Raw genomic sequence first — 12,201 nt, forward strand, 5'->3', positions numbered from 1 at the left:
TCAATAGAGCATGCCCCATCCTACTCTAGCTTATGGATAAGTATTTAAATAAGTTAAATCATTTGAATGCTTTAAAAATAATAATTTCTTCATGTTTCTTGTATGTGCAGAATGCCTCCTCAGCTTCCTCTGGGGGGCGCTCTGGCCACATATACCTCATCTGAGTGGCAACAAACACTCCTTTAAGATGACATACAGTAGCTCCAGGTCAAACTATACAAATGAAAAGGTTCAGTTTGGGAAATTTTATTTAAGTAAAAGAGTTTCAGTTTTACAATAAAAAAATGGTCAAGAAGAATCTCTACAGACCCCATGTCTCATTTGTACCTCTCAAAATCACATGACCAAATCAATACTAAATTAGGAACTGTCATTTCAGTTTTATACTTATAATTAACAAAAGTAATCATAACCACATGTTTATTGGAGCAAGATGGTGTAATTCCAGCATCAAACAGCAGGGGCTAATTGGGTCATGCTGAACATCCAAATCTTATCTTCATGGTCTCAATCCCCTCTTATTATCAGTGATGGGAATAACGGCGTTATAAATAACGGCGTTACTAACGGCATTACTTTTTCCAGTAACGAGTAATCTAATTGATTACTCTTCTCATCTTAATAACGCCGTTACCGTTACTTCCAAAAAATGCGGCGCGTTACTATAACTGATGATGAAGCTGTTTTTTTTTTTCATCAGACCAACTAGATCTCTGAGCGCGAGGCAAATACTTTTTTTTACTGTTCTTCCTTGGTTAGTGGGCAGAGACAAGCGCATAAATGCTGACGATTGGCTGAGGTAGAGTAAAATTTCATTGTAAGCCAATCAGAGGTAGAGTTGGGCGGGTTTTCGAAAGCACGCATAGATGGGAATTCGGCTCTTTTGACTCAGCTCACTGAAAAGAGCCGGCTCTTTGGCTCACAAACGGCTCTTTAAATGACTTTGACTATAATATTTCAATTTTTATTACATAATTATTTAATTTCTATAGGCTAAATTTGAAAAAATAGAGTTGGCTCTTCAGATATGCGAGCCAGCTCCCGAAGTTCAACTAAAAAAGCCGGCTCTTAGAGTCGGCTCATTCGCGAATCGCGAACGACTCATCAAAAGCTCATTCGCGAACGAGTCGATCCATCATCACTAACGCTCATTCGCGAACGACCCATCATCGGACAGGACACACAACGAACAACACAAGCCAGTCAGTCAACGAGAGACAGGTATGGCGACGAGCCCAAATAATCCAAAAGTAGCCTTCTCTAAATAGAAGTATATACATTACTTTTTCCTTCAAGAAATTAAAGAAACAATAAAAGGAAATATCAAAAGTTCCCAAAAATCTATCGTGTTATTTGCATTGATCCACTATATAAACATAATATCTACATACTTGCCATTTTATTGGAGGCTAGTCTCACTTTGTCCCACAGCAACTTTTTTTAGATGTGTGTACAATGTTTCATGTTTCTGTTAATAATGTATTGTATTAAGTGTCCATTTCATTATAATATTCAGATTTATCATAAATAATTGAACATGCACATGTATTTTAAGTTCCTTTAAAGAGGGGTAGAGGTGGGGTCAAGTTTGAGCATTTAAAATTTAATTTTACTTGAAAGTAACGCAATAGTTACTTTCTTAAGTAACTAGCTACTTTAAAAATTTGTAACTGAGTTACTAATTTAGTTACTTTTTGGAAGAAGTAACTAGTAACTGTAACTAATTACTTTTTAAAAGTAACTTGCCCAACACTGCTTATTATCATATATGTATGATACTGAGAGCCTAAACTCTCTTAGCTGCCTAATCTAACCACACTGCTCTATCTAGTGACCACATCAGACAGCATGAGACCTTCAGCAATGCGGCTTGCTGTACTCCAAACTGCGATAGAGTCTTTTGGGGGCAGATGAACTCTTCCTCTCTTCTGTTTGTGTTATTAGTTGGTACATGTGATGAAATCTCAGAAGATCAACTGAGTAACATAAAATAAAAATGGAATAAAAGGTTATTTAAAAGTCTTAAAGTTTGTCCGTCTGATCAAATGATGAGTCGAGATAGAGAAACCTCTTGGCTGATTTTACTATGATTCATCACTCACACTAGACATGAAATGTCAAGTGCATTGCATTAAGGGATACACAGTACTTCACACCAAATGCTGTGCTTTATGTTGCTCATTTTTCTAGCAAAAGTACTGTAGTATCCCAGCTAACAGGGAACGTTCTCAGTACTTTGGCTTACATTCTGGACCATTTTTACTCTCAAACAGTATGCCACTGTGTAAATTATTACTGATAAATCCTTGTGTCAATAGAGATTATAATATAATAATGGCCTGAGGATCATTTTCACTGACAATATTTTAGTAGTCACTTTGTTTTCTGTCAGCTGTTAGATTTATGAATGACACAGCATAACAGGCTAAATTGTTTCACAATTCATGATGATTTAATTGACTTCGGAACTGATTTGTTTGCAGCGGTTACTCACTTCGATATAGTATGGGATATTTCATATTACAAACAAAAATAGTAGCTGATGATATCCTGCATTTTACCTACAATATATTTTGAGAAACTAAATGGAAATGTAATCTATTGTTTGTCAGGGATTGAACCAATCTTGTGTGATGCAGGAATAGACAATTTTTAAATTTTAGTCTTTATTTCAGAGTGTTTAGAGAACATTCAAATCAAATGTTTCTCTAATGTTTGCTAAATAATATTATGTAATGTTTCCTTAATATTCGCAAAACCAAGAAAAAACATGTTTAAAACATGCAGAGAAGATTTAGAAACAACGTTTTCAACTATTAATGGGAACATTACCAAAACATTCTGGAAACAAATGCATGATACTGTGACCATATCTAATGAGATATGGTTACATGTGGGAAAGGGCTATACTAGCATTTAAAGGTCAGTAATATTGCTAATAAGAATACTAAGTGAAAATTTTGAAGGTCTTTGCTAAAGCCTGCTTTTATGACTCTTTGGATGTGCATCTAAGAAAAGATGATCTAGTTTCTAAATCTTCAAACAGCAGGAGCAGATACCAGACTTGTAAGCTGTTCGGTAAAGTCCCCTTCCAGTTGAAAATCCTTGTTCCAGCACATAAAATCTATTTGATCAAAAATAACGTAAAACAGTCAATTTACTCCAGCCTTGAGTGTCATGATCCATCAAAAATCATTCTAATATGTTGATTTGGTGCGCAACAACCATATCTTGCTTTTAACAATGTTGAAAACAGTTATTTCAGAAATATTTTTGTGCAAATAGTATTTATGAAATGGCAATATTCTGTAGCATTTAAATGTCTTTAATGCCATTTTTGATCAATAAAGGTTAGATAAATACTGATAGTTGAATATGGAATTAATAATCAAGGGTCCAAGTCTTACTTTCAGGCTGTGAGTTGTTCGGTTCACGCTGACATGTTGATTATTATGCGTATCTATGTTGATTATAAGTGTAGATACAAAAAATGTACATTGATTAATGATCATTAAAATTCAACATTTCTTGGCTTCAAAACAAGCTTTATAAATCAAGTGGTATAAATAAATCCTGGCTGTAAGCCTATCATTTTTGTTTCTGCATAATCACCACTCCGACACGCTCCCCTGAGGGCATAAGATGATTAAGGCTTTGCATGGAATTATAAATGAGATAGGTGGATATGTGCTCTTTTTTGACTTCTGGTCCTCTAGGTCTGAAGATTGAGATTGGTATGATTTATGTATCTTAAAAGACAGCCACTAATGTGAGTATAAAAGGTCACATTTGGCCCACTGGAGTTTGGCAAATTTGATTAGATTGCTGTGAGTGTCCTTTCATCTTCTCATCACTGCTTCTGGTTTTCTTGGCTTTCAGCCGTAGAAATGGCCTTTCTGTGCTGAATAGGAAACTGGCTACCTGTCTGAAAAGAAGACCAACATCATGACGAAACAAAAATAGGAGACTTCATTCTCAAAAGATTTATTGGGACCCCCAATGAGTCCTCAGTTCATCTATTTATATATTTCAGGTACCATGTTCAGTGTTTTCAGTGAATGGAATTATTTATACTTTTCAGACTAATTTGAATCAGTAACTCATCTTTGTGAACTAAATGGAAAGAACAGACTCAGAGTGACTTGGTTCTATGTTTTTCTTCCATTAAAAAATAACTGGATTTCTAAAATGAAGTCTTGTACCAATCCCCCAAAACTTTATATGTGAGGTACAATCAGTTTTAGTAACATGCAACTTCTTACTCTTCTACAGAGCCCATGGCAAAGACCTAATTATCTTATTATCTTTCTCAGAGGTGGTGACCTGTCCCAATGCTTCTTTCAATGACCTGACTAGTGTCCAGAATTAGAGCCAGTGAAGTAGGCTGTTGTGGAAGGTGAGGAATGAGCACCGTATTTAGCATACCGTACACCCACATTCACATACTGCATTTATCCCTGCTCTTCATTCACTTTTTCATCTGGAGAACAAGTCTGAGCTTGTAGTCTGCAAATGTGAATACTGGTTCATGTATAATCTTTTAGATGAGAAACACTTTATGAAAATTATAGATGCACTGCTTTTTGAAATCTTTGTTCTTGTTCCTCTTATAAAATCAGGCATAGAATTACAATATAAGAATCTTAAGTGCTTATACAAGAGATTATTGCATAATGCCATTAAGAAAATGTGCTCTAGTTCAATCAGCCTCTCTTCTTTCAGATGTGTGGAATATGTGGAATGAAATGCACTTCAAACTGTGTTTATACAATGCAAAATGGAAACATTAGCAGTCTCATGTAAATTAAATATGCCAGAGCATCCCAGATAGTATGCGGATATAAAACACCACAATATGGGTAATCAAGGGGAATGGAAAAAAATATATATATCTGAAATGTCTACCTGATAATTATATAGAACAATATGAACAAATAAGGATAGTATACACAAAATTCTGAGGTTTTAGTTTTCTTAACTCAAAATTCAGCACCACAGAAAGTCTATTCAGACTGAGTTGATTTTCAAGGGGGGGTGAAATGCTATTTCATGCATACTGAGTTTTTTACACTGTTAAAGAGTTGGATTCCCATGCTAAACATGGACAAAGTTTCAAAAATTAAGTTGTACGTTTGAAGGAGTATTTCTGTTCCAAAAATACTTCTTCCGGTTTGTCACAAGTTTCGGAAAGTTTTTTTTCGAGTATGGCTCTGTGTGACGTTAGATGGAGCGGAATTTCCTTATATGGGTCCTAAGTGGCACTTCTGCCGGAAGAGCGCGCACTCCCTTATAGCAGAGCACTGAGAGCACAACAGACTTCACTGATCAGAGCGAGAGCGTCGCGAAATGTCACAAAAGAAGTGTGTTTTTGGTTGCCAGGTCAAGACAACCCTGCACAGATTACCTAAAGAGAAACAGCATTAAGGGACCAGTGGATGGAGTTTATTTTTACAGAGCATCAATCAGTTGTGCAAGTGTTTGTTCCCCTGCATTTCGAAGATGCTTGTTTTACAAACAAGGTCCAGTTTGACGCCGGATTTGCACATCGTTTATTTCTTTAGGATAATGCAGTCCCAACGGAAAAGGGTCACGATCGTGTGTTGGAACTGCATGCAGTGAGTAAAACTGCTTCAAATATCTCTGTGTTATTAACTTAGCTATCGGCGTGTAAGCACATCAAGTAAACAACATGTAATGTTGTCATCAAACTGCACTTTCCACATGTACAGCTTAAAAAAAAAAAAAAAAAAAAAAGACGACAAAGTGGAACTTAGTCATTTTCCAAAACCGCTAAGCAAATATATATACAGTTTCAGTAGATACCACATAGAGACGTTGTTGCTGATTCTGATCTTGTTAAATTTCAGCCTTTGGATCTGATTCTGGATCATAAATATACGCTGAATCTGACTGTTAGCCATCGTTTGTTTTGGTTGGTTTTGTCCTCACGGTGTCACAGCTTCCAAACGCTCTCGACGCAAAAGCCTACTGGCGCTCGTGATTCTTTAGCTCCGCCCACACATCACACCTCCAGCCGGTCGTGTTTTTCTGGGAAAAATCGGTACAGACTATCTTTCTCTTATGAATATAATAAAACTAAAGACTTTTTGGAGTTATGGAGGATGCAGTACTACTCTATAGGTACTAATTTAACAGGATATTGAGTGAAAACGAGCATTTCACCCCCCCTTTCAGGACCTTGGACAAGACCACAAAGTTCAAAATGTGTTTTCAATGTATTTGGCAGTATTCAAATAATAATAATTGTTGGGGGATGAATTGTGTTAATGTTGATATGAGAAATAATTGACCTATTAATATATGATTTTATATAATATATTATAATTACTATTTTGTTCTGTTTTCATGAGGACTTCAATAATCATTGAAGTAGTAATTTGACTCTTTTGGTGTGTTTGTGTGTTCCAGACAGGGCAGCAGCTGGAGAATTACTTGGAGAAAATGGATATCAAGATCACAAAGACTTGTGCTTACATCAGAATGTGAGACCATCTGCACTTCAATAAAACAGTAAGACTCTCTTTATAACCACAGCACTTCTTAAGACATTTTATAATGACTGTCATTTTTCTTTCTTTCTTTCTTTCTTTCTTTCTTTTCTTTTCACTAACATAAACTTGAGTTTTGCAATCAATCAATGTTTAAATGACTTTTGACTCACTAAAGATGGTCTTTTCGGAAGTATGTCTGGAAGACATGCAAAGTGATATAAGCACATATAACCACAAATCCCCACTAATGTAGATACAGTGATTATTTTTTAATGTGTCTACTGTATTTGGCATGAGTGACTGGTTCTTTATTGGCCTGATGTCACATCCTCAAAAATCATGCCTCACATCACTTTGAAGTTTGCCCCATGGCTGAGTCTCCGTTTTTGATTGACTTTTGAGCTGATTAGTATTGAGGCGCCTCTCCTTCCTTTGTCCCTTTCACCTCCAGCTATCTTCAAGATTAACTACCTTCTGGCAACATATTCAAAGTCACAGCCCAGAGCTCCACTTAAAGTCATAATCTAATCAGATACGGGACCCTGGCTGGCTCACAAAACCCTTTTAACAGAGAGAATAACAGTTCAGCAGTTATGTTGAAGTGAGGAGAGAAGTTATGGGCCTAGTTGGTATAATGGGACAGTTTAAATAATGCCTCTAAAGACATCATTGGGTGTAGTTCAGGGCGATGTTTTATAGCCTGAAACTAAAGCTCTATAAGGTCTCAGAAATCTGTGTTTGGACTGGAAGGTTGAATGTTTAGAAAGAGTAGTTGGAGTTGGCACAAGAACAGCCAAACTGAAGCCAATGAGACGAGAGGCTGGAGAATCTTTACTGCGAGCTGTCTGGCAACGAAAGCATAGAGATTCGAAAGGCAAATAAATCTGTTGCACACATCAGATTGGTTGGTAGAGATTTGTGGCTCACATCCTCAAACCAAGCACTATTTTTGAAGAGCGGAAGAGAACATGAAATCCTAAATATAAAAATACAGTGGAACCCACTGTTCTCTTCTCAGCCTCTCACACCAGTCACACGTTTAATACAACGTGTTATGCTAAAACAAATTTTACCACGAACGTTATTGAACTGTCTGAAAACAAAACAGGGTTTACAACCTGTCTAAATAAGTTTATATAGGCCATTTTTGTTTCTAAAATAAATAAATAAATAAATAAATAAAATCCTATTATTGCTGGCACAAATTAAATCTTGGGACATTCTAGGCTGCCAAGGCATGCATTTCAATGTCGAATTAGAGGAGCCTTCAAATTGGGACAGCCTTTGTCTTTGTTTGTGGGTGAATTTGGATGCATTTTGTCATACCATTTTTGTCTTATTTATTGTTAAATAATTAAGAATTTAGACTAGATTCAATTATTTATTGTATAGGCAATATACTTATACCAATTCATTAAAAAGTCCACTGGGAGTAAGCACATCTGGTTTCAGTTAGTTCTAAATGAAATCTCATGAATTTGAGATTTAATTTCTAATCACCATTGGGATGTAAGACTTGCAATTCCATATGTCTTTACATCTCTCCAACTCTCTACTTCTTATCCAAAGACAACTTTCAGTTTTGTAGTCTGGAGGGACTGCTTTCTCTTCCGAGATGCATTTTGGCATGGAGCTACTTGATGTCAACCAATCCAAAAATTTGACTCTGAAATAAAAATGAATAGAGAAAGAACACCAGAGAAAGAAACTGGAAATCTGTTGCACAGATTTTGTTGATCGTTTCTATATTTAAGCCGGGTAAATATAATTGTGCAGGAGAGTCAGTTTGGCAGAGTTCCAGCAAAACAGGGTCTCGTCGCTGTCTCTCGCTGTGAATCAAGTGCCACATGACTAAAATCCTTTGGGGTAGTGCAGTTCATCCTTGATTAAGTAGGCTTTTAGAGAAAAGCAGGTCACGAGTGATAAAGATCAATACATTACACAAACGTAACAGACCAGATCAACAATAGATTGAATCAAATGAGGAGGAAATGCTTACGCACTGGGGAATGTTGAAAAAGGGGACAGGACATATTGGCTATCAGACCAATATGGCGTGGACTGCGCTTGTATAAAAAGAATAAATGGGACACACAAAGTCAAAGATGAACTGAATTGGGACTCCAGAGGGGTTATGTGCACACAGCCAAGGGCATTTCATGGTGCGTTTTCACTATCTGTTCTCATATTCCTTCCCCATCCTGTAATTTTGAAGTAATAAAATCATGTGCAGGTAATTGGGTCAGTGCCCAGATAAAGTTAGATCATCTCCAGTCTCCGCTCAATGGCATATGCTTGCATGAGGGTCAACCTTGCTCCTGAGTCGCTCACTTAAAACAGCATACATTGCAGATGCAGGATCAAGGGAATAAATGATTCAGAAAAAGAAGGAACTGAAACTTCATTGATTTTTATCATGTCTATATGGAAAAGGGTAAATTCTTTAATATGTCAGTTATAATGAAAGTCATTTAAATTAAACAACATTTCATAATGTTTAATAAGTTTCATGGTGTCTTCAGTTGCCTTGAATATGCATCTGGGGGAAAAATTGTGAACAGTAAGTGTGTTAGTAGGCTGCTTCTCTGTAAATTTTATTCAAACAGATTTGTTCAGAAAAGAGACTTTTTGCTGCTTTGACGATTATCCTACCTTCAACGCAGAAGTAAGCCTATTTGTGATACAATAACAACGTACAGTAAACAGTAAAACTTTTTGCACTACATACCAGTGTGTTCATAATTAAGACAATACATTCAATTAGTATGGTAAGACATGCTAGTTTTCATTTTCATTTCAAATTAAATGCCTTGGTGAATGTTGTTTCTTATGCTCAAAAAGGGTTTAAAAAGCCAATGTGCATGGGAACCGGAGCTTTAAACGGCGGCTGCAGTGACATAATGACTTTACCAATCAGCTTCTTGGCTCTTTCGTTTAGAAGGTGTGATTATTGGAGGTGCATGTTGCACAATGCAGTTTCTCCCATTCTAAAGGACAGGGGTTTGAACCATCTTTGTATTTCTAAAGCCTAGTCTTTGGCTAGACCCATAAAATTTACAAATGGCTGCACATGGTCTGTTAATTCTAAGCCGTGCGTTTTTTTCCTTCAAAATAATTCTAAAAAGGATTACAATGATATTGTTTCTCTGTGCTTTTATCTTTAGAGCTGTGGTGTGGACTGCTATTCTTTAATATTGATAATGTTTTTTAGACATATCTTTATTGTTATCTTTATAGTTAATAATTGAATAAAATGGTAACTAATTGAATTCCATGATCTTTGACAAGTTATTGGAATAATAAAATTACTGTGTATAATAGTAGGCTAGGACTATTAATAATCATTATTATTTTTATCATAAGGCACAATATTATGACCAGTTATTACATTTCATTATTTTGTTGTTGTTTTCTTTTCTTTTCCGAACACCTAGAACACCTTTGCGGCTCCCTGAGGGTCCACTTTCCTAACATCTTCATCACAGCACTGAGGAATGTTTTGATCACATTTAGAGCTGCAGGACATTGATGAACATCACCAAGGTACGTGACCTTTTTTAACAATAGAGGCCACATAGAGATGTTTTGTTATTTTTGATTTACATCAAGAGCAACTTCATTTACATTGTGGGTGGCAAACTGCTTTAGGAACTGGGGTTCATTATTCAATCTGATAAAACGTTCTGCATCTTCATATAAATACAGATCCAAACTTTCTTTCTTCATTTTTTTTCTCCAAAATGAATTCTACTGTAAATTCAGTTAGTCTGCCCAAAACAATGTATCATGCATTGCCCTTTCCAGGTTTAAAAGCTTCTAGTAGAGAATCTCAGGCCATCCGTGTAAGCTATTTATTCAAATATAAATGTAAATGCCTCATTATTATGGCTGCTTGTGTGTCAGAATGTACATAAAGACAATAAAGGCTTCTAGCCTTATAATGTCAGTGATATTTCAGTTGTGTTGAACAAGCAGGTCATCTGGGTCCTGACAGGCCGTGCTCTAGATGGAAAAAAAAAAATTCTTTTCTTTTTCATGCTGTTGGACACACTGAAGGATTCTGGATGAGTAATTACCAGCACCTGCTGTGTGACCCATCTCACCAGACTGGTTGGAGGAAAAGGCAGCACAGGGACAGAGGAGGAGGTGACGAGTAATTAAAGTGGCCCATGGAGGGATCACAGCAGACAGGCTTGGGTAAATGACAGCTGGGTCTGACGCGTTTACCCACCACTGGGCCCCCTTCTGACGTACAGGTGGCACAGAGGGCGGATAAAAGTGAAAATGAGCAGCTAAATTGAGTTTTCCTTATATGGACCTTTCCCTATCCCCTCCCCCTTTTCCTTCAAGGAACTGGAGCTTGTCCTCCAACTGAGCTGTGAAACCAAACCAAACAGTCCTGACCTGAACTGGTTGTGTCTGGGTTACATAAATCATCATATCAGAGTGTAGCTAGAGCAATGATATGTTGCTACATTACATTTACAGGAAGTAATTAAAGGCAGGATTGTATAGTTCCTTTTACTAAGAAGCTTTGATTAATCCTTATAGGACATCATAAAACAGATAAAATATATAAAATGTTGATTTGGTGCTCAAGAAACATTTCTTATTATTTTGTCAATTGTCAAATTTTAGGAGACACTTACGCAGCAGCTATTTTTGATTTTGGCTTGAAATGTGGTTTTGTATGAAGAATGAATGTGGAGTTGTGTACATAAATCAACCAAGGTTATTGTGGGTGAGGCCTCGAAGGAAGCAGAGAGTGACTCATAGTGTATCTTGGATCAATAATTTAAATACGGAGCAATATTTTTCAGATATGATACTGTATGGCATCATGACTGGTTGTTTAGAAAGATTCAGAACATCAAAATGTATCAGATTATATATACTGTAAAAAATAAATAATCCTTTATAATAGTTGTTCTACCATTTTCATTATTTTGGAAGTAAAGTTACAAAAGATTAATATTTCAGATAAATGCTGTGCTTTGATGAACCTTCTATTCATCAAAGAATCCTGAAAAAATATAGCACAACTGATTTCAATATTGATAATAAATGTTTCTTAAGCAACTAATCAGCATATTAGAATAATATTTGAATAATCATGTGACACCAAAGACTGGAGTAATCGCTGCTGAAAATACAGCTTTGTTATCACAGGACTAAATAACATTTAAAAAAAAAATATTTAAAATTGTAATAATGTTTTACAATATTTCAGTTTTTACTGTTTTATAGAAACTGGTTTATCAAATAAATGTCCTGCTAAGCCTAAGAGACTTCTTTTTAAAACATAATAAAAAACAGAATTATTCTGAACAGTAATGTATGCGTAATTTGAGTCCATAATGATATTAATTTGAAAAATATTGCAGAAATCGAATCTATGATTTCTTATCATAATTCAAATTATATCTATTCAGTTGAAACTGATCATTTATGTCAGTGTCCCATCTAACCTGTGAAGTAGTATGCAATTAAAAAGAATGGCCTGACCTCGTGCAGCCCTCCTATTGCTTCTCAGGGGGAGGCAGTTGGATCAATCCACATTTCCAGCTCTGGGAAGAGGTCGCAGGTAATAATAGCACAGACGCGCTTGCTATTTATACGCACTGATGTTTTGGTGCGAAGGTGGGCAGACGGGGATGAATCTCCTGATGTGCGTCACCAATTACCTAAA

The sequence above is a fragment of the Carassius auratus genome, unplaced genomic scaffold, assembly GCF_003368295.1.
Source record: "Carassius auratus strain Wakin unplaced genomic scaffold, ASM336829v1 scaf_tig00027802, whole genome shotgun sequence".
In the NCBI taxonomy this organism is placed as follows: domain Eukaryota; kingdom Metazoa; phylum Chordata; class Actinopteri; order Cypriniformes; family Cyprinidae; genus Carassius; species Carassius auratus.